Here is a 9,492-nt window from a genome sequence, read left to right as displayed (position 1 = left end):
TCTTGAGTATGGGTAACGCTTTTAAAATATTTCTTCCACAAAATTAAGGTATTACAAACAATTCCTGAGCTAACACTCTAGTAAACCACCAGGAATTATTCAGGTAATTAAAACTTCAAAATCATTTTAGGGGCAACTAGAAGAGAGTGAAGCATTAATGACCTTGAAAAGTTCCTATAGTGGTGAGGGAAAATCCAGGTGCTTTTGGATGGGTGGTAGAGGCAGCTCAGCTGTAGGGAAGGAAAGAGAAGATACAAAAATCTTTTATGTTGATAATTTGCTTCACACTCTGGTAGAAAAAACACTGGAAATGTATCCAGGGTTGTACTGGAACTGTCTTGGCACAGTAGGTCTGGCCTTTTTATTGAGGTTAGTGCAAGCACTTCAGAGCTTTCCCCTGGGAACTGGGGAAAGCTGGAAGGTGGGGATGATGCAGCCAACAGACTCGTACAAGGAGCAGGGTTCCCTTGGCAGGGAGATCACGAGTGGGCTTCTCCTACTGTGAACTTGTGTAAAAGCAGTTTTAACTCAAATCCTTTCCTTTTGATGCTCTAGAGTAGGTATTTTTCCCTTCATCACCTGAGAGTTTCCATGTTCTGTTCTCCATTAAAACCTTCCATCTGGTAAGTTCTGGGGAGCTTCTTTCCTGGCAGGGTATCTTCCTAACCTGCATCCATGCTCTGCTCCCTGGCACATGGTGTGGAATGCATCAGCAGGTGCTGGAAGAGTGCAAGGGCACAGGTCAGGAGTGACAGCAGCTCAGAGCCCTTCCCAAGGGCTGGTTTGGGCAAATTCCAGCCTGGCCCAAGGGTGAGGACTCCTCAGCTCAAGGGAACAGCATGGCCCTGGCTCTGCATGGAGCTGGCCTGCTGAGGGATGGGCTGAGGCTGTGGAAGGTGCTTGGTTACAAGGGCTTCAGTACAGTGGTGAAACAAAGCACAAGGGACAGCAGTGTGTGGGTGGATTAGCTAATTAATTTTCAGCTTGATTAAGAAATTAGAGCCAGGCATGCCAGCCCTGCTCTCCTCCTCTCCTGGTTCTGACCCCTCTCACTGTGACTGTGACGTGGGGAGCCACTGGAGTCTACTATAGGAAAAGTAAATGTTGTTTCAAACAGAGAATGGCTTATTCTACAGCAGAACAGAGGCTGCATTCTCTTTGAGAGTCCACATTGAGCTGAGGGGATTTTAGCCCACCCAGATGCCAGTGAGGCTGCTCCTCCTGGCAGGCACAAGCCCAGGTGCCAGGTGTGCCACCCTAAACCCACAGGTGATGTGGGGATGTGTGTGGGGCTGCTGTGAACACATCCAGTGGCTGCAGAGATGGTCCATCACCTCCTCCCTGCAAGCAGGTCCTTTGCTGGTGTTTGGGCCAGTTTTGGGCCAGGTGCCCAGGGCAGGATGGAGTCCCTGGAGTGCCAATGGAGCTGTGAGGGGAAGGATGCAGCTGGAGCAGGCACAGAAGCCAGCGATGCTGGGGGAGAGGAGGGTACAAGCTCTGCCCTTCCCCACTGGAGCTGTGTGATCCTTCGTATAATCCCTTTAGCTTCAATGGCACCATGGTGATTTACAGCACTAATGCTTTGATCCTGGACATGATGGGCCATGGAACACAAATTAAAATATGAGAGATGAGTGCAAAGCACAAGTTTCCATTTGTGGCCAGCTATTTTGTGAAGACGTGACTGCAACCAGGTGTGAAGATCTTGCAGAAGATGAGGGGAAACCAAGCCAGTCCAAAGAGATTTGTTAGAATGTGAATGGGAGCACAGCAGCGTAAGTGCTATTAATAGGATTTACACAGATTAGTAAACTAATCTGTGCATTTCAGATTGGATTTCATATTATGGAAAAGAAAATTAAGCCACATACCACACAGACTTTCCAGGCAGTGATTTGTGAGTGTGATGATGTATTTGCTGGTAGAAGTGGCTGCTCAGAAAAGTTGTGACAGATCTGTTGGGTGGGTCAGTGACACTCACTGGGAGCCCAGGAAAGGGGACAATGTTAAAGGATGCAGAGCTGTGCTGGTGGATTTGGGAGACAGACAATGAGAGGCACAGTTTATTTAAGGAATGGCTCTTCAAATGCGTTGCCAGGAGGTAAAGCAGTTTCCAGCCTTGGCTACATCACCACAGATGAAGAGTTGTCCTCCTGACTCAAGTAAAATGAGAAGCTGTGGCTGCCTCCTCCATGGAAGTGCTCAAGGCCAGGTTGGAGCTGCCTGGTCTCATGGGAAATGTTCCCACCTACGGAATGAGATGAGTTTTAAAGTCCTTTCCAACCCGAACCATTCTATGTTCCTGTGAAAAATGACTTTCCCTTCTCTGTACAAGGGCTGAAGAGGAACAGAATTGGTCAAATGTTACTGAAGTGGGGAGGCAAAGGGCTCCTCAAAGGGAAGGGCAGAGTTCTCTTGCTGTGCCCTGCTCCTGGTACCAGTGTGCAGCAGGTGGGAGGCATTGGCACAGCTCAGGGAGAGACTGAGCACCCAGGACAATTCTGAGCAGTCATCTGTGTAAGCTGAAAGTTTCATAGCATCCAACAATCCATTATACATATTATGTATATATAATATAAATACAATATGTGTTACATATGAAATCATAATATTTAACATATGTAAATATAGATTATTCATTTAAATATATATTTTATATAAATGAGTATGTTTGATTGGTAGGGTCTGGCCTCAGTATTTTGGCTGTGCCATTCCAGATGGGGAAACCCCAGCCTGGCTATACCTCTTGCCACAGAGGAGGGAAATGCTGTTGCTGTTGTACTGATGGGAAAATGTAAATCCAGATATTTAGGAACTGGACTTTTGGTTCCAAGTGGTTAACATCAGCTAATCTTGGGATAGTTACAGTCCAAGCTGTCTCAGAGTAGGGCTTGAAAAATAAAGTATAACCAACCTTTCTCTTTGTGCTTCCTGTTATTTTGCAAAAATTTAAGTATTTGGAACATTTAAACACCCATTATAGTCAGGACTGAAGGAAGACTACTATTAGCCTTTAAAATTTCTGTTTTAGGCCAAAACTTTAAGAGGCAGAATGAGCTGAGCAGCCCAGTGATTTCTCTTCTTGCAACACCTTGTTGATTTACAGCAAATAAAAATCCCAAAATTGATTTAGTTTGTCTGGGAGAACAAACATTTCAGATTTTTCCTGTGCCAGAGCTGAGGGTGGCAGCTAATAAAAGGCACATCAAGAAGGTTTCTCTCCCTTTTCTGCCTCCTTCCCCACAGCCCTTGAAGGTTCCTCTGGTCCTTGCTATGGGTGATAACTGAGCTGAAAACCATTTGTTTCAACTGGGAGCCATTTGCTTTGTGATAATTACAGGTACACCAAAATGCAGTTTGTATGCAGACATGTAGTGAGGTGTGGTGTGGAGCAGGGGTCTCCAGTAACCTGCCATGGAATGGTCTGTGCTGCCAGGAGCAGGATGCTCTGGAAATCCTGTGTTATACAGGGATGTAGAATGAATTAGCTTGAATTCCTTAAAAACAGAACTGCTTTTACAGTGCTGATTTTAGGGAATGCATTTGTATGTTATTTTTGAGGGGTTGTTTCTGGGCAGTGAAATGTGTCTCTAACTTGAGTTATACTGAGTTGCTTTATTTTAAAAATCAGCTATTAGCTTTACTGATTATACTGCAATAGTCTAGAAAATTAATTCAGAAGCCTAATTTTAAGTTTATGGAAATTTGGGCCCCAGAGGCAGCTTTGGAATAAATGCTCTTGAATATGTAGACCATTTATTAATTTTATTTCTAAAATGACACCTATTTTATACCCTTGTTTATTTTCCTGAAGTTGCATACAGTGCTCTCAGACACAAAGGCTTGGAGAGCATGAGGCAACACCAGATTTAAGATAAAATGCAGATAGATAGATGTGATACACCCAAATTTATATGTATTGTGTCTTGGGGACCTTCAACATTTCCAGATTTATTTCTATCTTTTAAAACCAGGAACATAAGAATGAAGTTGAGCAGGAAGTTGTGGCCATAACCCCTTTGCCTACTTCCCCTCTCTCACCATCTACTAAATATTGCAAAGCCTGTAAATTGTGAAAGTTGACAAATCAGAGCATTGCTTAAGCAATGTGAGACCTGGGGCCAGGAGGTTCCAGTCCTGCATTACCTGGGATATATCATTACTGACAGACTTGTTGGGATTTGATTTCTTCTGGCTATAAAGCGGGATTATCAAACGACGTCGTGCCAGCCTCGTTTCCTTTGATGACGTGATGCTCTGCTTGGAAAGGGAAGAGACATCAGATGTGACACAGCTTGGCCTCTTCCAGCCTTTGGTGCTGCCCCATGCTCTGGATGAGATGGGAAAATGATGAGCTGGGGAAATGTGATCTGGGAAAATTCTCTGTAGGATGGGTGGGAAATGGTTCTGAAACTGTGATTGTTTTGTGGTTCCAGGTCAAAAACACCACGGTCTCTTGAGCAAGTGTTTCTACTGAGCATGGCTTTAGGTTGTGTTTGCAGGGACATCTTGGATGTTGGAAGAGGGTGTGCCTATTAAATATAGATAAACTGATGATTCTGCACAAGTTTGACAGGATCCTGAAATGTGAAATCTTGTGGTGCCTGTGCTGGAAGTGGAGCTTGCAGGACAGGAGGCACTTCTTTCACTGGACATGGCTCTGATAAAACCTGAGCAGGAGTGTTCTCTAGTTCTGGGCTTAGATATAGCTCTCCTACTGCTTTCCAGTGTTATGAGTATGTTCAAAACAGCTGCTTATTTCACATTAATTTATTATGGCTTCTAAAAAGCCCATAATAATTGAGAATAGTTAAGAGCTGAAGAGAAATTGGCTCCACCCTGTACTGATCTGAGGGTCTGGTCCTGCAGGCCATCAGCAAATGGCTATTCCTTGTTTGTCATGAGCATCATTCAACTATAACAAGGCTTGCTTTCATAACCTGAACTGATAAAGTGAAAAATATTCAGATGTTGGTGAAGAAATCTGGAAGGAACAGGAGCACTTGTCACCAGGTACAGGTAAGCAAGGTTTGCTGCCATTACTGGGTAACAAACAAACTGTGAGCAGCTGGTCAAGTGGTTTTATTTGCTGGGGCTAACTTTTCTAAAGGAATGTGATGAAGCTCTCCTGGTTTGAGGCTCAGGTTTACTTTGCCTTTGGTTTGCACAAGAGAAAAAAAACACAGTAGCTACAAGAAACTGAGGCCAGAAAGGGGTTTACTGAGACTGCTGAGTGTAACGGAGGTGCCAAATGTCCTCCTGGCACCTCTGTACTGGGCCACTGAACTGTCCTGGAGCCATGGAGGGCTGGCTGTGTGATCTCTGTCCTGGGACCAGGCACCTGCAGCACTGCTGGTCAGTGCAAGGCAACTGTGCCTGGAATGTGCAGCATGCCCTGTGCTCCTGGGAGCGCTTCCAGGCCCTCCCTGATAAAGCCAGACCTCGAAATAGGCTGCTGTCAACAGCCTGCTGCCAGGTACTGCTGTTTTTGGAAATCCTGGGTCCCGCCTCATATCAAGAGGTCTGCAGGGTTGAGGGGAAGATGGCAAATGAGAGCAGCCCCTAAACAGCTCCCTTGGAGTTTATCTGGCAGGTCCTGGGGAGGTCACAAGAAGAAAACAGAAGATGGGGAAGATGCCATAGGGGCTCAGGTGAAGCCCCTCTGTGCTCACTGACCTGGAGGCTGGGCCTGCTGTGGTCTTGCACCCTGTCCTTGTCCTGGTGGGCAGATGTGTAAAAGTCTTACTTCTCTGGCCTGGAGTTAGCTGCTTTCTTGGCAAATCTGAGGGACACCAAACCCTGAGAGTGACATAAGAAGTAAAAACACCTCAATGTTTTGAAGCTCTGGGGAGAACACCACTACATTAGTAGGGAAGAGGAAGAAAAGTGCTATAGCAGCCCTCAGAAGCTGATGTGACTCCCCACACAGGGGTTTGATGTGCCTAAATCCTTCCACATGCAGGTGGTGTCACTTCCCTAGAGCTTGCAGCTCTCTCTTACTGGTACTGTTTGAGCCTGCCTCCCCTCCAAGAGCAGCACTGACAGGGCAGTCAGCCCCCACTGCCTCTGCTGCTCTTCTGCCACAGGCTCTGAGCAAGGGCAACAAGCTTAGCAGCAGCAATTCAGAAACCTGAACCTGTCTGTGGGGGAGTTTTTGGGACAGGCTCTAATATATATTGCCTGCAAGAGGGAGAAGAGGCTGCACTTCTTGCACAACTTCATAGTGGACCAGAAAACTAAGATTTTTTTTTTAGTCTTAATCTGGTCAGTGCTTGCTTCCACCTGCATGCATACAATACAACAGATAGTGTTTTTTTTAATACAGACAATGTCTATATTTGTATGTGCATTGTAAATGTGCTTGGGATTGTATTGAGTGTTGTCTTTCACAATTGCCTTCTGATTCCCTGGCCTGCCTTGGTTTGATTAAGCAGCACTAAATAGCAAAATCCCCAGCATCTCCCTAGGAAATGAGTAATATCTAAATTGTCATTTGTTCTAAACATATGCTTTTAAGAAACCACTGACTTAGGACATGCAAGAACACGCACAGCTCAGGCTCTGGACTAACCCTTCCTCATTCCCCTGAGCATTTTCCCCCCTCAGCTCCTTGCTCTTGCCGTGAGATGAGTGAAACCTTTCTCAGATTGCCTTGCTCTGGAAGTGGGTGGCTCTGGAGTCCTCCAGGGCCTGCATGTGCCTCACCCTGAGCTAACAATCCCAACAGGAACAGTTTTTTGGAGGCTCTGTGCCTGGGGGCTCAGGGATGCTGGTCCAGGGCCAGTCCAGTTATCAACAGGGCTATTGGTCGGCATGAGAAGGTGGCTGTAGATATAAGAAATAAATGAAAGAAGAAAGCTCAGCTTCGGTGTCAGCAGCAAATCCTCCTGCTGCTGGAGCATCCGGGTGGGATTTGGCTCCCGAGGAGGCGGCGTGAGCCAGTGGGCAAAGCAACAGGGGGAGTCAGAGACCTGGCTTTGCAACCTGCCTGTGCCACCCACCGCCTGCATCGCCCCAGGCACATCACCTCCCCTCCCCTCTCCTCCCCTCCCAGCCTGCTTTTATTTCTGTGCACTGCCTCAGGGGAGGGGCTGCGTTAACAGGCAGTGTAAGGGATACCACGGACACCGAATTCTCTGCCTGTCAGCCTGCAGACTAGGAAAGAAAATGATGCGGTGTAACATTCTGGGAGTCCTCTCATAATGTAGGGTCTATCACAAAGCACTTTGGCTGCCACAACAATGCTTATTGATCAGCCTCAAGTATTCCAAATTGTGTCTTTCTGCCTGAGAAGTAGCAGGATGAAGAATCAAAGCACTTACACGGGAGAATATCGTACATGAGTTATTGAGTAACCATCAGCACTGCTCCAGGGCTGCTCCGTTCCTCTGGACTGCCTGCAACTTCTGAACATTTTATCTCTTTCCTTCAGCTTTTGCAGGCATGTGCCAGCTTCTGTAGTATATAAACTAGGTGCTATTTTTATTGAATCTGGCTTTAATGCTGTAGATTTTTCACACGTGTGTTGGTTTTTATTGTTGGTCTCATTCCTGAACTTTCTGGCACCTCTGAGTGTGAAATCGGTTATGTGCACGTTGCTTGGCAGATGAATTCCTATTTCTGGGAATCATTTTCCTTCTAAAATGTATTTTTATATTAAAAATATGATCTGTATCCATATACCGGCCTAAGATTCCAGCCCAGAGATTTCTGCAGCCAGAGATCACCGCAATGGGGGATGCAGCCTGGAAGGAGACCTCTGCTTTCCAAGCTGTGAGTATTCATATTAAAATCTTGTTTTACTGACCCAACCTCTGCCTCTTGGAGCAGGAAAATCCCCTTCTGATCTGGCACCAGGGAAAAATCAAGACAAATATAGAGGATAATAAGTGCTGTCTTCCAGAATTGTCTCCCTTCCCAGCTTGTCTCCCTGCTAGATCAAGAGAAACCACTCATCTCCCCGAGCCTTCCTACTATCAGCTCCATCCCAGCTACTGCCTTGGCAGCCCCCCTTCCTCCCTCCAGCATCCCCAGGCCCTGTGTGAAAGGCAGGGGCTCAGAAGGGTCCTGTCCTCCCTTTCTCCATGTGTGCAGAGGCTGCCAGGGAAGAAGGAACCGCGGCTGTGTGTGGTTTTCTCGCCCAGGGTGACCTGGAACACATCTGCGAAGCCCTCCAAAGTAGCAGGAATGCGCTCCGTTAGGACATGATTCATCCTGCATACCTCATGGGTGGCTGCTCAGGGAGAATTTGGCCATTTGCATACACCGCCGAGGCCTTCCCCTTCTCTCAAAGCCCTGCACTCCATCCAGAGCTGCACAGCCAGAAATCCCTTCCCAGAGCCTGCCTGGAGCCAGCCCGGCAGCGGCGGTCCCGGGGCTCCTCACCCTGTCTGCACCCTGAGGCATGGACCAGAGGAGGTCGAAGGATGGCTTTAGATCCTCAGCTCCTGCTGAGAGCAAAGCTGGGACAGAGCTGCTGCCCCAGGATCAATTTGGAATTCGGGATCTGCAGGGCAGGAGAACACCATCACGTACCTCCAGCTCAGGGAGAAGCGAGGCACGGCAAAGGGAAGCGCCGCCAACAGGACCCAGCTTCTGGGAAGGAAACGGGAATTGGGCAACGAGGCAATTGGCTCTACCTTAGGGATGCTCCTGGGTAAGTGGATTTATTTTGGCAGCTGCAGAGTCGGATCAGCCTCAAGCAGAGAGGGGAGATGCTCCCCGGGCTGGCAGGTGACTCCCTGTGCTTTGCCACTGAGCTGCGAGGAGAGAGAGGCTGTGCTGAATGGGAAAGGTGGAGGAATGGTGAAAAACACCAAGGTAATGTCTTAGTGAGTAAGAACATCATGGATTTCATGTTTTTAAATTATCTATAAAAATATATATATCTATTAAAAAAACTGTCAGATGTCACCTTGCTTCCTATGGCCTAAACACAGTTTTAGGGATGAAAGGTGTTTTCCTGCTGGTGTGTGCAATTACCTGTTAATTATCTCTCATGTGTATAAAGCTTCAGTGAGGGAAACAAGTCCACCTGCACAGATCAGTCTATTTGGATTTACTGTCTTTCATTTTGGCATCAAAATCGTAACCAGGCAATCCTGGTGCTTGGAATACAGATCTGAAGTAATATGGTAATGTGTTTGAACCCTTTCATATCAGGGGAACATAACATTTCAAGCTGTTCTCAAAAGGCTGCCAAAACCAAGTCTGACACTATGTGAAACATTTTAGAGAAAAATTTCAACAAACAGGAATTTAGCAAGTAGGAATACACCTATCCCAAAAAAGCCCCTGACAGAAAGCATGCCAGTGTCATGGGAACCACAAGTAAATACTGACTAGTCCTAACCAGCAGGTGGAAATAGATTTTAATAGTATCTAATTATGGTATAAACTTGGTTTCAGACACAAATAGGTTCAATATGAGGTATAAGATTTATGATTTTTAATTTAGCATTTTAGAGTTCCGACAAATCCCTCTCAAGTCAA

This window comes from Cyanistes caeruleus, chromosome 6 (genome assembly GCF_971803275.1).
Source record: "Cyanistes caeruleus chromosome 6, bCyaCae1.hap1.1, whole genome shotgun sequence".
In the NCBI taxonomy this organism is placed as follows: domain Eukaryota; kingdom Metazoa; phylum Chordata; class Aves; order Passeriformes; family Paridae; genus Cyanistes; species Cyanistes caeruleus.
The sequence above is the reverse complement of the archived record's forward strand: the minus strand, read 5'-3'. Positions refer to the sequence as shown.